We start from the raw sequence: 15591 nt of genomic DNA on the forward strand, positions 1-15591 counted from the left end.
TCTATGTTGTTGTTTTCTCAAAAAAACTGCTCTTGGTTTCATTGATTCTTTGAAATGTTTCATCTGTTTCTATGTTATTGATGAGTTTGATGAGTTCCAACCATTTCCTCCTCTTGGGTGTGTCTGTTTCTCCTCCTCATCCTGGGCTTTCAGGTGTGCTGTTAATTTACTTGAATGAGATGTTTCAAACATCTTTCTGAAGGCACTGAGTGCTATGAACTGTTGTCTGAGCACTGAATTCATTTTTTTCCATAAATTTGGGTAAGTTGTGCCTTCATTTTCATTGAAATTTTGGACGTCTCTAACTTCTTTTTTTTATTTCTTTCCATCCATCATTGAGTAGAGAGTTGTTTCCTTTCCTTACCTGTGTAGGCATTCTGTTATTTCTATTATTTTGAGGTTTAGTTTTAGACCATAGTGTTCTCATAGGATTCTAGTTGTCATTTCAATCATCTTGTATCTGCTAAGGCTTGCTTTGTGTCCAACTATATGGTCAATTTTGGAGAAGGTTCTGTGGAGTTCTGAGAAGAAGGTATATGCACTCTTGAGTCTGGGTGAAAGGTTTTATAGATATCTGTTAGGACCATTTGATTTAGGACATATTTCCCTATTTAGTTTTGTCTTGATTATGTATCCCTTGGTGAAAGTGGAGTATTGAAGTCTCCCCCTATTAAGGTGTTGGGATTGATGTGTGAATTGGGCTTTGATAATGTTTCATTTATGAATGCTGGTGCTCTTATATTTGGGGCATAGATGATCAGGATTGTGATGTCCTCCTCGTTGATTTTTTTCTTTGATGAGAATAAAGTGCCCCTGCTCATTGTTTTTTATTAATTTTGGTTGAAACTCTATTTTATTAGATATTAGGATAGCTACTCCAGCTTGTTTTCTGGGCCCGTTTGCTGGGAAATCAGTTGTCCAGCCCTTTGCTCTGGGGTAGTATCTGCCTTTGTTGCAAAGCTGTGTTTCTTGGATGTAGCAGAATGTTGGAGCTTTGTCCTGCAACCATTCTGTTAGTCTGTGTCTTTTTTTTTTTCCTTCTCATATTCTTTTTTTTTTATTTTATTTTTCTTTTTAGTTACATTTTGTTAACTCTGTGTCCCAGCTGTATCCCGCTCCCTCCTTCCCTCCCCAACCCCACACTCCCTCCCTGGTCTCCTCCCTGCCCCTTTCCAAGTCCACTGATAGGGGAGGACCTCCTCCCCTTTCATCTGACCCTGTTTTATCAGGTATCTTCAGGGCTGGCTGTAAAGTCCCCCTCTGTGGCCTAACAGACTGCTCCTCCCCTGGGGGGGGGTCAAATAGCCTGCCCTTGAGATCCTGTTAGAAATAGTCCTTGTTCCCCTTACTTTGGAAAACTACTTGGTTACTGAGCTACCACGGGCCACATCCGAGCAGAAGTTCTAGGTTATATCCATAGATGGTCCTTGGTTGAGTGTCAGTCTCAGAAAAGACCCTGTGCCCAGATATATTTGGTCCTTGTAGAGCTCCTATCCTTTCCATATCATACTAACTTCCCTTCTTTCATATGATTCCCTGCACTCTGCCGAGGGTTTGGTTATGAATCTTAGTGTCTGCTTTGAAACACTTCTAGGTAGAGTCTTTCAGATGCGTTTTGTGGTAGACTCCTGTCATAAGTTAAATGCACATCCCATTTGTCTTTCTAAATGAGGATTAATCACCTTCACCTGTGTCCACTTTCTTGATTATCTTCTTTAGGTGTGTAGATTTCATTATGTTTATCATATCTTGTAGGTCTATATAAGCGAGTATATACCAAGTTTGTCTTTCACAATGTTAATCCTACGAATCCATGAGCATGGGAGATCTTTCCATCTTCTGAGATCTTCTTCAATTTCTTTCTTCAAAGACTTGAAGTTTTTCTCAAACAGGTCTTTCACTTGCTTGGTTAGTGTCACACCAAGGTACTTTATGTTATTAGTGGCTATTGTGAGGGGTGTTGTTTCCCTAATTTCTTTCTCAGCCTTTTTGTCTTTGGTATACAAGAGGGCTTCTGATTTTTTTTTAGTTGATTTTGTATCCTGCCACTTTACTGAAGGTGTTCATCAGCTGAAGAAGTTCTCTGGTTGAATCTTTGGGGTCGCTCATGTATACTATCATATCATCTGCAAATAGTGACACTTTGACCTCTTCCTTTCTGATTTGTATCCCCTTGATCTCCTTTGGTTGTCTTATTGCTCTGGCTAGGACTTCAAGTACAATGTTGAAGAGATATGGAGAGAGTGGGCAGCCTTGTCTTGTCCCTGATTTCAGTGGGATTGATTTAAGTTTCTCTCCATTGAGTTTGATGTTGGCTATAGGCTTGCTGTATATTTCCTTTACTATCTTTAGGTATGTGCCTTGTATCCCTGATCTCTCCAAGACTTTAAACATAAATGGGTGTTGGACTTTGTCAAATGCTTTTTCAGCATCTAAGGAGATGATCATGTGGTTTTTCTCCTTCATTTTGTTTATGTGGTGGATTACATTGATGGATTTCTGTATGTTGAACCACCCTTGCATTCCTGGGATGAAGCCTACTTGGTCATGGTGGATGATATCTTTGATGTGTTCTTGGATTCGGTTTGCAAGTATTTTATTGAGTATTTTTGCATCAATGTTCATAAGAGAGATAGGTCTGAAGTTCTCTTTTTTTGTTGGATCTTTGTGTGGTTTAGGTATCAAAGTGACTATGGCTTCATAGAATGAGTTTGGTAGTGTTCCTTCTATTTCTATTTTGTGGAATAGTTTGAGGAGAATTGGTGTTAGTACTTCTTTGAAGGTCTTGTAGAATTCTGAGCTGAAGCCATCTGGTCCACGGCTTTTATTGGAGGGGAGACTGTTAATGACTGCTTCAATTTCCTTGGGAGATATAGGACTATTCAGTCTTTCTACCTGATCTTGACTTAATTTTGGTAGATGGAATCTGTCAAGAAAGTTATCCATTTCATTTAGATTTTCAAATTTTGTGCCATATAGGCTTTTGTAGTATGACCTAATAATCGTTTGGATTTCCTCAGTGTCTGTAGTTATGTCCCCATTTTCCTTTCTGATTTTGCTGATTTGTATGGTTTCTCTCTGCTTTTTAGTTAGTTTGGCTAAGGGTTTGTCTATCTTGTTGATTTTCTCAAAGAACCAGCTTTTTGTTTCATTGATTCTTTGGATAATTTTATTTGTTTCTAATTGATTGATTTCTGCCCTTAGTTTGATTATTTCCAGCCGTCTGCTCCTCTTGGGTGTATCTGCTTCTTTTTTTTTCCAGGGTTTTCAGTTGGGCCATTAAGTTGTTTGTATGTGATGTTACGGATTTCTTCTTGTAAGCACTTAGTGCTATAAATTTTCCTCTGAGCACTGCTTTCAATGTGTCCCATAAATTTGGGTATGTTGTGCCTTCATTTTCATTGAATTCTAGAAAGTCTTTAATTTCTTTCTTTATTTCTTCCTTGACCCAGCTGTCATTGAGTAGTAAGTTGTTCAGTTTCCATGTGCGTGTCGGCTTTTTGTTGTTTCTGTTGTTGTTGATGTCCAGCTTTAGTCCAGGGTGGTCAGATAGTATACAAGGGATTATTTCAATCCTTTTGTATCTGTTGAGGCTTGCTTTGTGACCAACTATATGGTCTATTTTGGAGAAGGTTCCATGTGGTGCTGAAAAGAAGGTGTACTCTTTTGTGTTTGGTTGAAAAGATCTGTAGACGTCTATTAGGTCCATTTGATTTAGGGATTCTGTGAGTGCTTTTATTTCCCTATTTGGTGTCTGTCTGGTTGATCTGTCTCTTGATGAGAGTGGGGTGTTGAAGTCTCCCACTATTAAGGTATTAGGATCAATGTATGATTTAAGCTTTAATATTGTTTCATTTACGAATGTAGGTGCTCTTGTATTTGGGGCATAGATATTCAAAATTGTGATGTCCTCTTGTTGGATTTTTCCTTTGATGAGAATATAGTGGCCCTCCTTATCTTTTTTGATCAACTTCGGATGAAAGTCTATTTTATTAGATATTAGGATGGCTACTCCAGCTTGTTTTCTGGATCCATTTGCTTGAAAAACATTTTTCCAGCCCTTTACTCTGAGGTAATTGTTTATCTTTGTTGCATAGGTGTGTTTCTTGGATGCAACAGAATGTTGGGTCCTGTTTCCGTAACCATTCTGTTAGCCTGTGTCTTTTTATTGGTGAGTTGAGTCCATTAATATTGATAGATAATATTGACCAATGCATGTTAGTTCCTTTTGTAATGGATTCGATGATCTTACCTTGTTTCATTGCTTGTTTTCTTTTCATTTTTGTTGGGATATTATCTGTATGCCCTGTTTTCTTGGGTGAATTCGTTTTCGTTGGATTGGAGTTTTCCTTCTAGTATCTTCTGTAGGGTTGGTTTGCTGTATAGATATTGCGTAAATTCAGTTTTGTCATGGAATATTTTGTTTTCTCCATCTATGTTGATTGAAAGCTTTGCAGGGTATAGTAGTCTGGGTTGACATTTGTGATCTCTTAGAGTCTCCATGATGCTTGCCCAGGCCCTTCTGGCTTTCATAGTTTCTGATGAGAAGTCTGGTGTGATTCTGATAGGTCTACCTTCATATGTTACTTGGCCTTTTTCCCTTGCTGCTTTTAATATCTTTTCTTTGTTCTGTAGATTTAGTGTTTTGACTATGATGTGACGTGATGTGTTTCTTTTCTGGTCTAGTCTATTTGGAGTTCTGTAGGCCTCTTGTATATTTATGGACATCTCTTTCTTTAAGTTGGGAAAATTTTCTTCTATGATTTTCTTGAAAATATTTTCTGGACCTTGGAGCCTGGAGTCTTCTTTTTCATCAATTCCTATTATTCTTAGATTTTGTCTTTTCATAGCATCCTTGATTTCTTGGATATTTTGTGATTGGAATTTTTCTGATTTTACTTTTTCTTTGAGAGAAGTATCAATTTCTGCAAGTGTGTCTTCAGCTCCAGAGATTCTCTCTTCCATCTCTTGTATTCTGTTGGTGATGCTTACTTTTGTGGTTCCTGATCTTTTCTCCAAGTTCTCCAGCTCAAGAGTTTTCTCATTTTGTGTTTTCTTTATTGATTCTAATTCTGTTTTCATGCCTTGCACCATTTCTTTCATGTGTTTGAATTTGGATTCCTGTCTCTCTACGATGGACTCTATTTCTTTGTTCATTTCCTTTTTGTATGCCACTAATTTTTTCTCTACTTGTGCCTCTATTTGTTTGGCTATGTTTGCCTGTGTTTCTTTAAGGGTTTTGTCCATTTCTTCTTTCTTTACCTCCAATTGACTGACCAACTCTTTGAAAGATTTGTTCATTTCCTCCTTATGAGCCTCAAATAATTGAGCAAGCATGGCTTTAAGGTCATTTTCCTGTGCTTCTGATGAATTGGAGTATCCATCGATTTTGGGGTTTGCTGGTGAAGTCATCATGTCCTGATTTATGTTGGAAGTGTTCTTTCGCCTACCCCTGGCCATTGGCTTATCTGAGACCTTCCCTGTTTGTTTTTGGATTCTGCCGATCAGACTGGTACTGTCTCTCTCTTGAGTCTGGAGAATTCTTCAGGAAGTTGAGAGAGGTCCCGTGTCCTTAGCGTGTGCTGAGGACTAGCTGTACCTGTGGGAGGAAAGTACGTAGGCGCAAACAGAGGCAAATGCAAGCGTGCCTGCGTGTGTATATGTGTGTGTGTTTGTGTAAGTGGGCGTAGGCGTGTGTCTCGAGGGACAGAGTGATGGCTAATGTTGAACCCTTGAGTGTGTGGGAGGGGCTCTGCAATGTATATGTCGCAGGCGCTAGTGATGATCACAGCGCAATTTCTGGCATTAACTGCCTTAACTCCTCAATTAGACCCACAGAGCAGGAACTTCAATATTCCAAGTGCCCCTCTGTTTCCCAAAGTGGGTATATGGGTGGCAGGGGGCTCGATGCCTGACTTCTGTTTTAGAAGGACCCAGTGGAGCTGCAGATTCTCAAGGGTGCACTCACTTACAGGCAGGTCACTTGGCAGATCGGGGTATCTGGACTCTCTGCTCTCTGGTTTGGCCCTGCTTCTTTGATGTGCTCCACCAGTTCCGTGCTGTTGTCACTGCCAGGTTATGAGGTCTTGCTGCAGCTGGAGATTTCAGGGTGGTCACGTCAGTAGGAATCGGGGTAACCAGCCTTTCTGTTCTCTGGTTTGGCCCTGGTTAGTCTTAAACTGGAGGGCTGATGTGCCCCGCCAGTTCAGTGCTGCTCTGCCGCCAGGTTAGAAAGTCCTGCTGTAACTGGAGACTGGGTTCCTAGTCCAGATGCTTTCTGGGAAGTCCTGGGGTCTCTTTACTGTGCTCTCCAAGCTTCGGAGGCCCAGCACCTGGTGTGTCTAGCTTGTATGGCGTTTCTGTCTGGTTTTGGTGAGTATATAGTGTATTCTCTGTCACTCTGGGATTGGGCGGGCCGTACTGTCAGTGATGGTGCTCCTGAGGAGCTAGTATGGCGTCTAGCAGACTCGGGCCCTGGGAGGATGGTGCAGCTGCTGCGTGAATCTGGGGCTCCGAGACACAGTACTGCTGGCCTTTGCCGATAAAGGGCTTGGGGCTCCACCTCAGTGGCTGCAGGCCCCAGGCAGTTAGGTCTGCGCTGAGAAAGGTGAGTCCGCTGTGCTGAAGAGGAGGGAGGTCTGGGGGAGGGGAGTGTCGAGAGATCAAAGGATCGTTTCTCACCTTCCCCAACCAAGTCCCTGGGTGACCAGAGACCAAGGTTTTCACCTCCTGCGATGTTCCCTGTTGTTTAGAAAGTCTCTCCGTTGTTTCCCTGGTTTCAGAAGTTCTTCCACTCATCAACTCAGAACTTTATCTCTTCCACAGCTTGGAAACTGTGTGTGCTAGTCGCCATCTTGGCTCCGCCCCCCCCTGTGTCTTTTTATTGGAGAATTAAATCCATTGATATTGATAGATAATACGGACCAATGAATATTAGTTCCTTTTATTGTGGATTTGGTGGTGATAATGTGTGTGTTTCCTTGTTTTCTTTTTATTATTTTTGTTTTGAGGTTATCTTTGGCCTGGAATCTTCTTTTTTTGTCTATTCCTATTATTCTTAAGTTTTGTCTTTTCATGGTGTTCTTGATTTCTTGGATGTTTTGTGTCTGGAACTTTTCTGTTTCTGCTTATTTTATTTGTTTATTTATTGTCATTTGTTCACTCTGTATCCCCTCTGTAACCCCCTTCCTGGTTTCCTGCCAGTCCCATCCACCCTCCCACTTCTCCCTCTATGTCCTATTCCTAGTCCCCTGAAACTCCAACTAAGGACCATCCCTGGAGAGGACCTAGACCCCTTGTTCAAAGGAATCCCCTCAGCTGCTCAGTTTTGAAGTGGGTTCTTTAATAAGGGACACAGGGGCTGTCTCTGACATGAACTCAGTGGCCAGCTCTTTGATCAGCTTTCTCTGCTGTGTGCACCCTTGGCAGGCCATAGGGGTAGATGATGTATCGAGCGTTGATGAGAGCTGATTAAGCTAGGGTCAGAAAGAAGAGGAGGAGAAATTTTGTTTTTATGTTTTCTTTGAGAGATTTCTTCAGTCATATCTTCAGCACCTGAGATTCTCTCCTGCATCTCTTGTATTCTGTTGGTGATTCTTACCTCTGTGGTTTCTGCTCTCTTTGCCAGGTTTTCTGTCCTCAGGATTTTCTCAGTTTGTATTTTCCTTAGCCTTGGCTATTTCTTCCTGGAGCCTGTACTGCAGACTGGGTTTATCTGACTCTAGAGTCTAGAGTAGTCTTTAGGATGATGAGAGAGGTCCAGGGGTTCGAGAATGGATGCTATTGGTTCAGATGCAGCTAAGGAGGAAGGTCACAGTTGCACGTATGGAGGTGATTGACTGTTAGTAGGATCCTGCATTGAAGGCCACGGTACAAGGGCATGCAGGGAAGTGTCAGGGGTAAACACAGGTGCTGGTTCTGGCAAAGTTAGTGGGTGCAGTATGTGTCCACAGGTTCTCTGAATGGTTCAGTGTGAGTGGCAATTGCAGGGTGTCTCAGAGGGAAGCTTATTTGTGGACCACAGGCCTAACAGACTCAGTGCTCCAGCCACTCAGATCTGCTTGGGTTTTGCTTTGGATCCAAGAACTGTTTGCTTTTTGCCTGGGCTCCACAGGTTGATCTGTAGAACAGTGGCTTTGATGTTAGGAATGTTGTTCCAGAAATCCCAATGCTGCTCACAAGGGAGTGGTTGGGATCAGATGTCTGGTCCCTAGAGCTGAGGGTCCTCAGACCTGGGGCTCTGCTTCTACTCTCCAGAGTATAGGGCCAGACCTGGGGCATCATGGTTCATGATGCTCAAAGTTGGGTGAGAGAGATGGAATCCCTGGTCAAATTGACCACAAATGTCCCAGGAATCCTGGTGCTGCACATAGGTTAATAGGTGGGATCATAAATCTGGCTGCTAGAGCAGTGTGGTCTCTGGATCTAGGGCTAAGCAATCACTGATGGGGCATTGGAAAGTGCTGAAGGTTCTCAGTTTGCCACTCCAGATCCCAGAGATATCAAGGGGTGGGGTGCAGGACTGAATCCAATGGGCCCCAACTAATGAGTTATCCCCTCTAGCCTGAGAAGACTCAAAGTAGATGCTCACCAGTTTTGGAGTTTTGGATCATCTGCCCTTTAGATATGCTGTACAATGGTCACTGCCATCTTGGAACTCCCTGATCTCACTTTCTCCCAAAATTCATATAGATAGGTTTAAGTAAAAATGCTCATTACAATGAAAATTGAGTGCTTTGTATATACCAATCCTTATTAAAAAAAGATATTTCAAACTCAAGACATGCTTGTGTTTATAGACCATTTTTATTACCAATTTAAAGATAATTTGATTCTCTTAATACTATTCTCAGAAGAATTTGTTTGGTAGGTTGATTAACTTTAAAGCACTTGTAAGTAGCAGGCCTGATTTTGTTTGTAAAGGACAAACATGTTTCATTCATTCATTGTAGACTTTCCTAAATGAGCAGAAATGGCTGTTGATTTGCCACTGGTCCTGGCGACTTTAGACTAATGAATTTGTACTGTGTTCTTCTTCAATAAATGAAAGTACAAGGAAAACCCTGAGAAGTATGGCAGTGAGGGTAGAAGAACCAAATTTATCTTCTCTGAGAAACAAACTAAGAGTACAAATGCCCTCCTGGGCCTGAAAGTGGCAATTGAGATGAATCCTTATTACATTTAACGTTGTCATGATTTCAAGTTAAAGCTCTCCTTTCACAGATTGCTACCATAAATTAAGTAAACAAGTGTAAAGCTCTTAAATTGCATGACTTTTTATACAATTGATATCATCTGTTCCCTTTTGGTTGGAAGAACCCTTACAATACAAAAATAAAGTTTGTAAAATGGGGACAATCAAGCTTACATAAGAATTAGGACATCTTTTCCAGCATAAATTATGTTTGGCTGAGTTAGTGTCAACTAGGTTCATGTAACACCTTTTTAAAAAACGAGTTTGGGTGACAGATTCAGAAATAAGCCAGGAAAGCATGTGTTTGACTTGTCTGATTGTAGCTGCAGAGCTAATGTCTTTATGGTAATTGCAATCCCTGAAAGCACATTATATTTTTCAATGTGTGGTAGTGTTGAAGAAAGAAATAATTGGTAAACAACCCTTGACAGAAAGCACAGAACTTAATTTTTTAATAAAGTAAACTAGCATTAGAATTCATGTGCTGTATCAACACTGGCAAGCAGTAGTAGTTATTTAAATATATGCACTGGAGCATTTATGATTGCTTAAATATTAACTGTTCCATGAATGTATAAATATAATGGGGAAAAAGACATTAGGGTGCTACTAAAAAAAAGTAGAGTTGAATAATCTGATCACAGTGATAGATTAAATGGTTTCATTTCAATGACTCAACCAGATTCAGCCTCCATAATGAAGTATCATTTCTTTTAAACGTTCATTAACCCAGTAGAGGTGTGTATTGGTTCCTATTAGTGCTTGAGAGGCTTTCCCTGTTTTGATAATACAGGACTTATTAAGTTTACTGAGTTCCTTATAGCCATTTGTATAAATATAAGGAGGAAGAGAGAGGTCTAAAAGAGTCCCCTTCTAATGTAGTTTATTGGCATGGACCTTTGTCTCACATTTAAGTTTTCACATCACTTCCATGTTAGAACTCCTTAATATATCCAGAAATGTTTCACTTGGGAATATGTGTATGGCTTTACCATTGCATTAATTTTATTCTTTATGTGAAATGCAATATTTGTCTATGATCACTATACATTCTACAGACATTTGTGCAAGACAATTCTCATGAAGTTAGCCAAGTATTTTCTCTGTAACACCCTATATTTGAAATGTAAGATTGATTTGGGGCAGATCAATAAAAGCCACTGTTTTGTTCCTATATAACACATTCTCACAATTTACTTTCCACCTGAAATTGGGATGCTCACTCTGGCGACACCATATCATCATATGCCTGCATCATGCATAGTACTTCATCATTTTATTCTCTTTTGTTTTTCATGGACAATGTGGTTGCATTTTCTATAAATATAATATATTCTGTGTGACCTAAAGTTTAAGCCACAGGGCTCCTTAGAGCAAGTAACCCTGAGAGAAATATTAGCAGCACAGTTATTTTTGAGGCCAACTTTGAAGCCCAAGTGTCTACAAATTAAATTTTATTTTCTGACTTAAACTTTCTGAGAAAAAGCCAGAGTGACAGTTAATATTATCCAATGAGAATTTGCTTACCAACCGAAGTTATCTAAGATCAGTATTACAATTAAACACAGTATGCCAGACTCAATAGTGCTGTGTGAGTATAATTTTAGTGTAGTTTTAGGGGAACAAATGGGATGGTTTATAAGAATTATGAGCAATATATCTGAAACATTCACAGTATGGCATGCACTGTTTGATTGTTGTGCTCTTGGATCACTAAGTGGTAAATTATTATACAGATCATTGTCATTTTATAAGAACTAATCAAGAACAGTTAGAGGAGATCTGTCCTTTAGTAACCACAAACTGATAGCTAATTCTCCAGTTTTAAATTGACACAAGCTTTGAAAACACATCAAACATATAACCCATCATTTTAAAAATTGCAAGACTTTGTAGATAAACTGTAGATTATTGCCCAAGTTTCTCTAGATCTGGACATTTTATTTGTCACTGTGGCTCTCAAACTTTGGAATATATCAGAATTGCTTGGAGTTTTTTTCTCTCATACACACAACACCCCTTTCCTGATATAGGAAGACATACCCCTGAGTTTCCAATTTAGGTGATTTGAAATTCTAACAACTTCTCAGATGATGCCAAAGATGCCTTTCAAGAGGTCTCTGTTTTATACTGTAGTCATTACCGATGAATTAGTTTCCGATATTTTTAAAATACTGAGAATTGAACCCAAGGCTGTGCAAGACTCCCAGTGAGTTGTATCCCCAGATTAATGCTCATGAATTCTTGATTTTCTATTTTTATTTCTTTCAAATCCTACTATCCTAAAGCCTAATTATGCTGAACTCATTAAGAATGATAATTGTAATTACTTTTGCCACTAGCCTCACCATTTTCCAGCTGCTGGCTCTACTGCCCCTTCTATTATCCAGTTATTATCCACAGTCAATACTTTGAATAAATTATCCTTACACATTATCACTTCTTCCTGGCTATCCATTCCATTTATTTTATGTCCTTGACACTATTCTGAAACAACAGTTGAAGGTCACCAAAGATTTTTCTAATCATCAAATTAGACTTAATTACCTTTGGCTTGTCTGGAACGTTTATTCACTGAACATTCCAGGAGAAAAGATCTGATCATAGTCCTCATCTATAAGGAGGTTGCAGTCTGGTTGGTGATATTGAGTATGTAAACAAAATTATGTGTTATGAAATAAATGTAACAACTAGAGTATGTATGAACCACTATGGAAAAACAAAAATGGTATTTATTATCTGTATTCAGTTAAATTAGAAAATACTCATTATTATTAATGAACACTCTTCCTGCATAATGATTCCCCTTTACAAATACCTTCTTCATAACTGATAGTCCATTAGTAAATACAGTAATTGTTAAATATCAGTGTACATACATGAAGAGGCTACATTCTGGCACCAGTACTTATTAACTGTGTGGAATCTGCTATATGCCCTATACTTGCAAAATTTTACCTGTAAAATTGACATAGAGGTAACTAATACACATGGTTGTTTTGAGGATTTCATATGTATGCATACAATGCACCTACCAAAGTGCCTTTCCTATAGGCACATAACACATAAGTAATATGTATTGATTTTCCCTCCTTCACACTAACAGAATGTTTCTTCCTGGTGAAGATTTTCTCTTCATGTATATTCATAGATACAAAAAATAAAATCTTTACCTTTTCACTCAGCCAACAAATATTTGTTTAATGGCACTGTTTTCACTGCTGAATTAATAAATGACTTTTAAAAAATAATAACTATTCATGTCACTAGTCACATATATAGCTGAAGTTGAAGAGAATTGCCAGAGGGTAATGGCAAGACAAGAAATCATTATGCTAGTAGAGAGCCAGGTCAGAGCCAGAATTAGGTGATTCTGATAACTATGTTGAGATAGTAAACAAAGGAAGGCTCACATTACTTCCAGTTTGGCAGTAATGGTTCTGATACTTTATCATATCAAGTTCCACAAATATGTCTGGGAGAATCACTACTTATCTAATACCTTTTTTATAATTAAGTAAAGCATTTACCCAAGATCCTAGAGCTAAAAAGTGCTAGACTCAACCTTCAAGTCTGATTGTCTTTGTATCTAATAATTATGAATAAAATCTAATTGTTCCTTTATCTAATAATTATGAACAATACAGGAGAAAGAATGTGTTTTTCATAGACGCTTTCTCAGAAACTATACATTGCTGTCCTTTGCGTTCCTAAAATTAGCTCACTCTAAATTTAGCATTTTCTCACATGTCATATGACTAAAAGCAATTAATAATCAATCACTATTTAATGTTAATTATTAATTATAATAATTAATATTTAATCAGTTAATTAATAATTACATGATTTGAATTAAATAATACAACATAAAACTTCTGGGGTCTGTTTTTTTCTCCATTTTCTTTTCCTGTTACTCATTGACAAAATACAATTTTTTTTCCCTGTGACTCAAATGTATCTTTTTTTCCCTCCTATATCAGTCCTTGACATTTACCACAAAGTTACTTGGCATATTATCTCTTTTATACATAATTTCATATTTTATTTTTTTCTTATCAGTTACATTTTCTTAACTCTATATCCCAGCTGTGTCCTGCTCCCTAATTCCCTTTCAATCCCACCTTTCCTCCCTCATCTCCCCTCTGCCCCTTTTCAAGTCCACTGATTGGGGAGGACCTCCTCCCCTTTCATCTGACCCTGTTTTATCAGTTATCTTTAGGACTGGCTGCAAAGTCCTCCTCTGTGGCCTGGCAGGACTACTCCTCCCTTGAGGGGTGGGGAGGCCAAAGAACCTGCCATTGAGTTCCTGTCAGAAATAGTCCCTGTTCCCCTTACTATGGGAAACCAATTGGTTACTGAGCTACCACGGGCTTCATCCAAGCAAAGGTTCTAGGTTATATCCATACATGGTCCTTGGTGGAGTGTCAGTCTCAGAAAAGACCCCTGTGCCCAGATATATTTGGTCTTTGTAGAGCTCCTATCCTTTCCATGTCATACTAACTCCCCTTCTTTCATATGATTCCCTGCACTCTGCCAAAGGTTTGGTTATCAGTCTTAGTCCTTTTTCTCTTTGTTTTTATGTCTTTGTCTCCATAGACTTTAAAAAAAATCAGTTTTCTTATTGTTAGGAAGGGAATTTTCTTGTAATTTACCTCAGCACCTATTTTTGATTGTTATTTTAGGACCTCAGATGTAAGTTGTAGGGATTATTTTTTAAATGTCTCACATACGGTAAAAATGATGCACTTTGTGGGCATATAACACAGTAATCTCAGCTAAAGAGTTCTCTTTGGGAACCAGAGCCTCCCATTGATTCCTTTATAGCTGCTAGCCTTACTTAAGATAAACTGCACTTGAGGTTCCTGTTGCTTTTTGTTCTTACATTATGTTCTTGGATTGTCAGAATCAACTTTGTAATACTAAACGGTGTTTATTGAATGAGTATGAGTAAAGCATTTTAAATGTTTTCCATATATACATTCTGCATTTGTAGATGTCCACTGGAACGTTATGTCTCTTGTGGCCATTTCTTTATGTGGAGCCTTAAGGCTAACTGTTTTTGGTTTTTTGTATTTGTTCATGTCATGAGGATATAAATAGTTAATAAAAAGTTTAACAGATTTGATACGGCCTTAATTTTATAAATGCTATGATTATTTATTATTTTTAGTAACTAAAACATAAGGATTAACATACTTTGAAATTACTTTATTCTCTGTAACCTTTCCTAACCCTGTTTGTGAAGAATACATATTTATTCTAAACAAAGTAATCTTTAAAGCTAAAAACCGCAAATCATTATGAATACCAGTGGATAAACTCATCATCTAAATATTATAGAATCAAAACCTCAATAAACAGAAAAAGTAATACTTTACATTGTGTTTATGTATTGTTTATAAGTAAATCATTGATTTAATTTGAAGATGGGTCTAGTATAAGAGATATAAAAATTATTTTTATCATTCAATTGATGAGATTTTTTTTTCTAGTGTCTCTAAAAAATACAATGTTAATCAAAAAGCTAATAAATTCTGTCATGTTTCCATGACTGTGTTGTCTAATTTGGGTTTATAATTCCGTATGAAATAACTTCATAATTTTTTCCTTTACGGCCCATGCATGTAAAGAAGTGTAAAGCATGCTGACTACTTTATGATAATTTACATAAATAATAGCTAGAAATAAATTTAAGCTCACAAACGAATGCAGCTTTCAAGAATATATATTTAGTGATTTATTTTATTTCATTATTATTGTTCTTTACTACAAATTTTTCACTTTGTATGCCAGCTGTACCCCCCCCCCTTTCTCATTTCCCCAATCCTTTCTCCTTCTTCCTGCCTCCTATGCCCCTACACTAGCCCTCCTCCTTTCCCTCTGATCATAGCCTGTCAGGTCTCATCAGGACTGGCTGCATTGTCTTCCTCTGTGGCCTGGTAAGGCTGCTCTCCCCTCAGGGGGAGGTGATTAAAGAACAGGCCAGTCAGTTCATGTCAGAGACAGCCCCTGTTCCCCTTACTAGTGAACCCACTTGGACACTGAGCTGCCATGGGCTACATCTGTGCAGGCATTCTAGATTATCTCCATGCATGGTCCTTGGTTGGAGTATCAGTCTCAGAAAAGACCCCTAGACACAGATATTTTTGGTTCTGTTGCTCTCCTTGTGGAGTTGCTGTCCCCTCCAGGTCTTTCTATCTCCCCCTTCTTCCATATGATTCCATGCATCCTGCCCAAAGTTTGGCTATTATTCTTAGCATTTGTTTCAATACCCTGCTGGGTAGTGTCTTTCAGAGGCCGACTGTGGGTAAGCTCCTGTTCTGTAAGAAGACCAGAATGTGGTTAACATCAGCACACATTAACTGGGAGTATTATTATAAATACTTAAATGAGTGTTT

At 38.6% G+C, this 15591-nt stretch overlaps 1 protein-coding gene across 5 annotated transcripts in view; it reads left to right on the forward strand.

The window, feature by feature from the left end:
- Positions 1-15591, forward strand: part of Diaph2 (diaphanous related formin 2) — a 970999-nt gene that overhangs the window by 457101 nt on the left and 498307 nt on the right. The gene's annotated exons all lie outside the window — the stretch shown is intronic.

Source organism: Psammomys obesus, unplaced genomic scaffold, assembly GCF_907164565.1.
Source record: "Psammomys obesus unplaced genomic scaffold, mPsaObe1.curated_primary_1811, whole genome shotgun sequence".
NCBI lineage: Eukaryota > Metazoa > Chordata > Mammalia > Rodentia > Muridae > Psammomys > Psammomys obesus.